The sequence below is a fragment of the Microplitis mediator genome, chromosome 5 (assembly GCF_029852145.1).
Source record: "Microplitis mediator isolate UGA2020A chromosome 5, iyMicMedi2.1, whole genome shotgun sequence".
NCBI lineage: Eukaryota > Metazoa > Arthropoda > Insecta > Hymenoptera > Braconidae > Microplitis > Microplitis mediator.
In genome coordinates, this window is record NC_079973.1 from 16,727,749 (window position 1) to 16,738,428 (window position 10,680).

Genomic DNA, 10,680 nt, shown 5'->3' on the forward strand with positions numbered 1-10,680 from the left:
TTAAAATTTTTTTTAGTCAAGATATATATTCTTGAAGGAAATTTAATGCTATACAAAAAAGGTCTCTTAACATTTTTTGCTAAATTTACTCCTTCGAAAGTTATTTAGGTTATTAAAGTCGTTTTGACTCAACTTTTTAGGTAAAAAATGAAATTTCTGTCAAAAAACTAAAAGTCGTAACGATACACCTCTTAATATCAATATTAAGGGCTCAAACTTGCACAATAATTTTTTTTGGTCATCAGGAATAATATTTTCACAGTATCGAAAAAAAAAAATAGTCAATTTTTTTGGCTCAGTCTAATATATATATATATATATATATATATATATATATATATATATATATATATATATATATATATATATATATATATATAATCTTTTTTAATTTATTATTAGAATCAAATTTTTTTCGATGATAATAAAAAATAAAATAAATAAATTTGAGCAAAAAACTTGTTTGACATTTTACAATTATTTTAATACCAATGAATAAATTCTAAAAAACAACTGTAACGATAATTAAAATTTTTTTGAAATTTAATTTTTCAACAAAGTTATGAATAAAGAAACTTTTCAAATAGTTTAAAAATTTTAGTTCTCATTTGGAAGTGGATAACAACACTTGAAACAATTATGCGTATTTTTAAAAAAGATGAAGTTATTGTAAAAAAAAAAATCACATTATAGATACAAAAATTCAAATCTTTACTCACGATTAAAATTTTAAATGATAATGAAGACGGTACCTAAAATTTTACTGGACTAAAATAAAGTGATTGGATAAATTAAAAAATGTAATTCTTTTTTTAAAAATAAAAAGTGAAGTTACGACTGAAGAGCTCTCTACTAAACTGAGCTACCCTTTCGATGGAAACATGTGAATACGGGATAGCTGACTAGCCAATCGGCTGCTTCCTTCAACATCCCTTAAAGAACTTTTTCCACCACCAACGTAAGTTAAAAGCGGTGAAGCTTGCCAGCTTCAGTTTACTGATGTAAAATACACAGTAAGAATATTTATATAGATTTAAAAATCAATCGTGTTGTCATAATTTCTATTAAAAAATCATAGTATTTAACTAACTGAAGTTCATAAATGTATTTAATAAAATCACTTGCTTGAAAAAGTATTTAATTCGAGTAAATTAGTTATGAAAAAAATTTAACACTCAAGAAATTTTATATTAAAAACATAAATATAATATTTTTAGAAAACTAGTGGAGTTTTTTTTTAATATGCGTCTTTTTTATTGATAGTAGATGTTTCTATAAGTAAAGGGGTGCCGAAATCCCTTTTTATAAAGGGTACTAACACCCTTCAAGGGGGTAGAAAGGGATGAACCGATAGCTTTAGAAAGAGATACATTCAGTATTCGAAAATCGATAACTTAAAAATCGGGTCCGTAACAGTTTTGTGGAATATGCTGTGAAGATGTCAAATTGTCGATTATAAAGTAATTTTCATTTTTTCCAATATTCTTTTGGGGCCCCACTGTGTCCCAGGTATTTCGTATCGCTCTCACTCAGAGAAAAAATCAGTAACTGCAACTACAAAAAAATAGTGAAATACGGAGACAAATATTTTTCTTACACGGTGAAAAATTTCCACTAAATTTTACTATGGGTGCACTGCAAATCCAAGTGTTTTGTTTTAAAACACTTTAAGCGTTTAAATACTTGTAGTCACTTACTAAACACTTTTTAGTGTTTAAAGTGTAGTAAACACTTTAAACGTTTAATTTTAACACACATAAAGTGTTTTAGATAATAAGGCACTTAAAGTGTTTAGGCATTAATACACACTTTAAGTGTTTAGTGTCATTAATTAATAATATAAATATTTTTAAAATAAAAATAATAATTTTTCCATTGAAGTACAATCAATTGAATTTTTATAATAATATTTCTAATATTAAAAATAATAGTTGCCTTTGAATAAAAGTCGTTATTGATTGTTGTCATATCCTGGAATAATATTCTTATCATCAGAAGATTCAGATAATTATTGCATCACACATTCAGCATAAAAGAAGAAATGGAATTTAGTATAAATTAAAAATATATTTGTATTTTTGTCCAAAAAAAAAAGCTCTAAAAAATGTTTACACTTGAAAAAAATTAGAAACCATAGAAGTAACTTTAAAATAACTGGTTATTTATTGAGTTATAAAAATCATTCAGAATCTGAAAATATACAGTATAATACAAATAATTAATTTCAATAATATAATAAAAGAACTAGAAAAAGATCGTCAACACATTTAATAAAAATTAGTTAAAATTTGAAAAATTAAATAAATAAATATTCATTTTCTTCCATTAAGTGTAACATAAATTTTATAATATTGTTCGAATGTTACTTTTAAATTATGTCCATATTACTGCCATAGCATCTTCCAATTGTGACAGTCCTTACAAATTTCCGCATTTGTTTTATCCATCTTAAGAACTGGAATAGAGATTGAATAGTACCATTAATAGTCATAAAATCTACAATAACAGAATCTTAGGTTGATGAGCAAATTTTATTGTAGAGAAATTAATATTAAAAATTAATAATTTAATTAAATATTTAATTTTCATTATTATTTAATATTTAATTATTTATAAAAAATATTAAATTTGGAGAATAGTCAATATATATTATATATGTACTTTATACAAAATATTATTAGATTATTAATTTTAAATATTTATTATTTTAATTTAATATTCGATTGTAATTTTTATCACAAATTTTGTGTTAAATTCATTGATTTATTTTTAAAATATTTATTTATTTTTCCTTAATTGTACAACGTTACGTTTTTTACAGGTTATATCTTACGTATATTTGAATATATTTTTATAATTTTTATATTTATTTTTCAAATATTAAATAATCAATAATAAATATTTTAAATTAATAATTTAATAATATTTAGTAGAAATTACATTAAATAATACTATAATAATTTATATCAATAAATAATACATACGGATAGTTAACCTTAATTATGTTGGAACACTTGAAAAAGTATATAAGCACAATTTTCTTCACTAATATTTACAAATAAGTAGTAAATAATATTTATCAAAATGTTCAATTTAAATCACTATAGTGATTCAGTATACTGAATATAATTATTAAGCACATATACAATTCGCACTTTTAAAACACGTGTTGTGTATGTAGCAACTTCAACATTTAGTTTTTGTGTAAACCCTGTGCGCGCGCATCGTAAAGATGCGGATCATACATTAACATATATGATAGTACATTTAGTAATGTATGGCCTAAGATTAAAATGAAAATAACTAGAAAACAATGCAGAATTCGAATGAACTTTATTTAAACTAATTTGTAGGAAATAAAATTGTCTATAAAAAAGATCCCATAACATTTTTTGATAAGTCTGATAGTTTTGCTGGAAAAGTAAAAAGATCTGAAAATTTATTATAGATTTGACTTCCAGCTCCGATAATTTTCGAATGGATGGATTTATCAAAAAATGATAAGAGACCTTTTTTGTAGAGCGTTAAATTTTCTACAATAATATGCTATGGACTTATTCATATGACGTGCGAATGCCGAGCTAGAAAAATAAAAAAAAATAAAATTTTTTTCCCATGTTAACTTTGAAGATATAAAAAATGTATTAGTTCAAGAATATCTCTATCGTCGTTTAAAATTAAAAATTTAACATTTATTTTAATAATAAATTAAGATCGTTTAGAATTCATTGGATGATATGAACCGAGTTCAATCATTTGTAAAATTTTATTTTTAATACAAAAAAATACGTTTTGATACATCTATATCGTAATGCATAAATATATTTGAAAATTATTACACTTTTATATTTTGAAATTGTTATTTGTATCATTTGTCGATTGACAAAATTGATAGAATTTTTTTAAACTGTTTAAGAAATTTAAACGTTTTATAATATACATGTTTTTTAGATTAAACGTTTTTTCTGAAAAAGTGTTTAATTCCGGTATATCTGTTTTAATTTAAAACACTCGATGTTTTTTTAAACGTTTAATGTAACAGTAAGCGCTTTATAATAAAACACATAGAAGTGTTTTTTTCTTTAAACGGATAAAACGTTTTCGGATTAAACACCTAAGTGTGTTACGCGAACCTTTAAAACACTTGTAATGACTTATGCGATTGTTTAAACGTTTATACCGTTTTACTTCTAAGCGCTTAAGTTGCAGAAAACACTAACGTGTTTTATTTTAACACACTAAGTTAAACACTTGGATTTGCAGTGTGCATCGTAACGCTGGACTATAAGAAAACTGGTACAAAATTTACAAGTGTTCCATAGTAAACGTAGGCGCAGATTACACGCTTGTGGCCTATGCGCATACGTTTACTATGGGCCACTTGTAAATTTTGTACCAGTTTCTTATAGTCCAGCGTTACGATGCACCCATAGTAAAATTTAGTGGAAATTTTTCACCGTGTAGTTACGATAACAAATCAGTTTTAGTTGATGTAACAATTAAATTTAGTTGCAGTAACTATTTTGGAGTTAATTCAACTATTTTATTGTTAATGTAACTGACTGAAAATAGTTATATTAAATTCAAAGAAGTCATTGAAAGAACTAAACCCTAATCGTTAAATCGACTGAGATTTTTTACTGAACAAAACGAAATTTTTAAAGTTACTAAGACTATAAAACAATAATGAATATTAACATTATTTCATAATTACTTATACCCGGCAAAAAATCAGCATGCAAGACCATGCTTGATCGAGCATGAATCAGGCATGGGCATGCATGAATCATGCAAGGTCGTGCAAAGTCTCACTCAACCATATATTTCAACCATGAATGGTGATATACCATCATGCATGAACTTGCATGATTTATACACAGTCATAATTGACAGTGCACGACTATATACAATAGAAATTCAAAGATCGTGCACGGGCCTGCATAATAAAGCTTGTTCTTGCATGACTATTTATGATTTTTATTTGATCAAGCCTGATTATGCACGATTCATATGCTTGCGGTCAAGCCTGGTCATGCGTAATAATACTTAACCCAGTCAAGACCATCATGCACGATTGCGCAAGGCTCTGAATGAGCATCCATGATCATTCTTGATCATACATGACCATCCATGTCAATTTTCGAGCGGCCAGAATGATCGAGCTCGAGCCTACCTGACCGTTTATAGCTTCGTATGAACGTGCATGATCAGACATGATCAAGCTTGATCATTCACAATTATTTTTTGCATCCTTTCTATGATCAATATATATATGTACATTAGGGTGGTCCGTTTGGAACGACTATTTTTTTTTTTCGCTCCCACTGGAAAATATTGTTATAGACATTGAAAAAAAAATTTTCTGAAAGTTTTAGCTCTTAATTTTAATTCTAAGTACTTTACATTTGATTTTGAAGTTTTCCCATTTAAAATACATGGGAAAGTTGGGATTTTTTTTTTAATTCTCTATAACTCAGCCGCATTTCAAGTTATCGGGTCGCCGTTTGCGGCATTTTTTAGGTAATTTGATACTCTTCAAAAGTCTCCTTAATAGTTTTACTCTGACTTTAATTGTTTTTTCTGTATTGGTTCTGAAAATAATTTTTTAATAATCATTTGGGTTTTTAGTTGATATTAACTAAATAACGAAATTTACAGAAAAAGTGCAGATAACGATTTTTTAGGAAATTTTATTCGCTGCAAAAAAGGTCCTTTTAGTTAAGTGGCTCAAGTTCTTCGTTCACGTGATATAGGGATTTCAGTAATTTTGTAAATATAGTATATTACACATCGAGGGAAGTAAAGTAAGAAATGTCTCAGATCACATGTAATTGTTGGCCGAGGCGAAGCCGAGGTCAACAAACATGTGATCTGAGGCTTTCTTATTTACTTCCCGAGGAGTGTATGCTATTTTTCTCCTCGACGGAGGCGGAAAGCGGCAACTTCGTTTTGCACAGCGGGACGAAAGTTGACGCTTTCCGCCCGTCGAGGAGAAAAAATATTTGTCCAAAAATTCCACCAAATACTATTTCATTTCAATTTTAAATCGGTAAATAATTTTCCTTTCATTAATTTAATCCAGTCATTAAAATCAAAAGGGGTCAAATTGATGAACTTCGGAAAAATTTTTGACAAATATTTTATTTACAAAATTACTAAAATCCCTATATCACGTGAACAGAGAACTTAAGCTACTTAACTAAGAGGACCTTTTTTGTAGCGAATAAAATTTCCTAAAAAATCGTTATCTGCACTTTTTCTGTAAATTTCGTTATTTAGTTAATATCAACTAAAAACCCAAATTATTATTGAAAAAATTATTTTCAGAACCGATACAGAAAAAACAATTAAAGTCAGAGTAAAACTATTAAAGAAACTTTTGAAGAGTATCAAATTACCTAAAAAATGCCGCAAACGGCGACCCGATAACTTAAAATGCGGCTGAGTTATAGAGAATTAAAAAAAAAATCACAACTTCTCCATGTATTTCAAATGGGAAAATTTCAAAATCAAATGTAAAGTACTTAGAATTAAAATTAAGAGCTAAAACTTTCAGAGAATTTTTTTTCAATGTCTACAACAATATTTTTCAGTGGGAGCGAAAAAAAAAAAAAAAGTCGTTCCAAACGGACCACCCTAATGTACAGACATATATAAATTTTTTAACGAATGGTATTTTTGAACCCTACTCAACTAATTATGATAGGTTGTGAAAAAATTTCTTGAAAAATCGACCATGAGGACAAATACAATAGTTAGATTTTAGAAAAATCTACCTAAAAAACTGAGAAATTCTTCAATATCGTTTAATTTAATTAATTAATTAATTTATTATAATTATAATAAAATTTAGTTATTTAATTTTTAATTTATTTAAAATAGGGGTGTGCAAATATTCGAATTTACGAATTATTCGTCTCGGATCGAATCGAATTATTCGATTCGAATTTCGAATCGCATAATTCGGATAGTTTGAATAATTCGAATAGTTCGAATTATTCAAATACTTTGAATAATCTGAAATCTAACCAAATAATAAATTAATTATTAAATTAAAAACGAATTTGTATTCGTCGTATTTATTAACATTTTTTTTTTGTTTTTTGATAAATTTTTATGTAGAAAAATTAAATAAGATACTGATTCTGGTGTTAAGAAGTTCTTTTCTGGGTTATCATATCTCCTGCTGAAGAAAATAATCTTTCCCTTTCGACAGATTCAAAGTAAATAAAAAAAATTTCAGTTGCCGTTTAAACAAAAAAATTTTCACTTTTGCTGGCAAAATGGGACACCCTTTAAAAAAGTTAAAAAAAAACAATTTCTGCATTTTAAATAATTTTGATTAAATTAATTTTTTTATGTAAGTAATATTCATAAAATTACGTTTTACACAATTATTGGATGCAAAGGAAGAAAAAAAAATTTTTATTGGCTATTATCATAAAACAAAAGCCATTAACATTTTTTGACCGACACTCGATTTTATTTGAAAAAGTTTAACAAAAAATATTCAAAACAATGCTAAATTATATTTTGGGCATTCCACGCCAAATCGACCACTTTTGACCCCGACCCCTTTCGATTTGGCTGAAAATTTTTTTTCCTTTTCTACCCCATTAAAATCATTTTTCAGGAAATTTTCAAATTTTTTCGACCAGCCCAAAAAAAGTTAAATTTTTTCAAAAATAAGGCATTTATTTTTTTAAATAGCTATAGCTTCTTCAAAAATTGACTAATTGGGACATTTTTTTTTTCAAAATTTTTGTCTTTGAATGTATTTTTCAGAAAAATATATAAAAAAATTTTAAGATGATAAACTCTATGAAATTTTCGGCTTTTTTGAGAAAAACTATGTATTTCTTAAAGTTCGCCATTTTTAACTTTTTTTTCTATTTTCTCAAAAAAAATTTCAATTTATTCTGCGATTTTTCCCGCCAATCCCAGAGTGGGCGGACTTTTCCTTCTATTTTTTCTAATCAATTGAAGAAAAAATTTTTGCCCAAATGGGCTTATTTTACAAAACATCACAATTAAAAGTGGTAATCCTCGACTTGGTCGATGTCTGTGACTTGGTCCAAAATAAACCAAATAGCAATTTTTTTTTTTTTCATTTTCTTTGTTTTCACGTGTAGTTTTTGAAAAAAATTACAGTAAAATTATTTATAGGTATCTTCTATTTTTTCCAATTTTTGAAAAAAATCCAAATGTTTTCGAAGATTACCACTTTCAATTAATTTTTTCGTCTCAATTTTTCAAAAACTGAAGTCGTCAAAAATTTCCAGAGTGATGTTTTGTAAAATAAGCCCATTTGGGCAAAAATTTTTTCTTCAATTGATTAGAAAAAATAGAAGGAAAAGTCCGCCCACTCTGGGATTGGCGGGAAAAATCGCAGAATAAATTGAAATTTTTTTTGAGAAAATAAAAAAAAAAGTTAAAAATGGCGAACTTTAAGAAAATCATAGTTTTTCTCAAAAAAGCCGAAAATTTCATAGAGTTTATCATCTTAAAATTTTTTTATATATTTTTCTGAAAAATACATTCAAAGACAAAAATTTTGAAAAAAAAAAATGTCCCAATTAGTCAATTTTTGAAGAAGCTATAGCTATTTAAAAAAATAAATGCCTTATTTTTGAAAAACTCTTAACTTTTTTTGGGCTGGTCAAAAAAATTTGAAAATTTCCTGAAAAATGATTTTAATGGGGTAGAAAAGGAAAAAAAAGTTTCAGTCAAATCGAAAGGGGTCGGGGTCAAAAGTGGTCGATTTGGCGTGGAATGCCCCATTTACAAAAGTGATTTTGGAATGTTTGAAAAACATTTAAAAAATAAAATTTATTTTTATAAAATTTTGGGGGTACTCCGATTTGCCTGCCCTACCCCGTTTTGCTCCCCCCCCTTCCCCTAAATAAGCTTCAATTTCGACTGCTATAAAATAGTTCAATGATGTGTCTTACATGTACTACAAAGTTTGAACTATATCTGTAGAATTCGGATAATACATGGAGAAAAATTCGCAGATGAAATACTTATTGTAGACTGTCTGACATGGAAAATTTTAAACAATTTTGCCGTGCAGCATGTTGTATTTAATTTATGTAGAAAGGAATTTTCCAACCAAAATACAAAATTTACCTTTTCATTCTGGATATGACCGGATGACACTTTTTTTAACAATAAATATTTATTATTTTAGTAATGAGTTCTATGAAAAAAATATTCAAATTGAGTCAAATACACCTGAACAAGACAACTTTTCCATGGAAATCGATTAATTTAAGAGCACAAGACAATTATTTGAACTATTCAAATTAGTCGAATATTCGATTCGAATTTCGAATCGAATGTTACTATTCGATTCGATTCGATTCGAATGATATTCGCACACCCCTAATTTAAAATAAAAATATGGACTCAGTATCCGTTTACTGCGCCAGCGCAAGAAAGAGAGTAAGTATTATTCATTCCTTAGGGTGCGAAGGAAGGAGCACCTATGAGTAAATCCAAGACGAAACTTTCTTGACTTGAGACTCTAGCCTAGTAATCTTGGATTGAGATTTTTCGTGTGATTGGTCAGAGAAAGTACACGATACTCAAACCAAGAGTTTAAATTTTTTAAACCAACTCCCTTTATTTTTGGTTCGAGTTCATACCGTTTATTGTTTCAAAACATTATAATTCTTTAATTAAGTGTCGAACTTTCTTGAACCAAATATTTTTATTTCTTAGTTCAAGTAAGTAACATACTTAGGTTGAGAAAAATTTTTATTATACTAAGAAATGCAAGTTTTTAAAACAAATAATTCTATGATTGGACCAAGTATGAAATATGTATTGGCTTAAGAATTTTTTCTTGAATTAAGATTCAAAATTCAAGAAATTATTTTACTTCGTTCAATAAATTTCCGGTTTTCATTTCACCCGCTGAAAAATTTCTTGGTTGAAGAAAAATTTTCTTAAGTCAAGATTTTTTCTACGTAGCATTTCAAGTACCCCACTCAAAACTTCATTGCTGATTAGTTTGAAGTTCACTGGTTTTTTTTCTAACCTTATGCTAAATTCTAAAGCTACGATCTAAAAACAATTTTTCTGGAAAAAAATAATTTAACTCAAGCAGGTTCAATTCTTCTTTAAGTATTCCATACATCTTTATTATTGTGATGATACACGGAGAAAAAAATATTGCTCCTCGAACGATCTAAAGTATAGTAACTCGTAGATCGTTACAACAACAATACGTATGCTTATGGTAACAATACCGTATCGTTCCAGTAACTATCTATTAGATAGCTGTGAGCCCTATACGACTTTCCGTAGTCGTCACCTTACACGGCACCACCTCACCTAACTAAACATCGATTTTCGCGCCAACTTTTGAATATTGTATAATTATTGCTAGCAGACGTTTAATAAAAAAAATAGTGTAAAACATAATTGTGATGTTGAAATATGGACCCACGGATAATTAATAAATTAACAGAGTAGAATCTCCATAACCATGTTGATATATTTATTGATAAGTGTTTTTTTATGCTTTTTGTAATCAAATATACATTCATAACCAAAAATCTAAATATTATATATAGTCGGTGTTTTATAATTTAAATGTAATACGTAAATAGTAGAAAAATAATTAATAAACAAATAAGATCTGAATTATTATTTAATTTAAAATTAAATTAATAA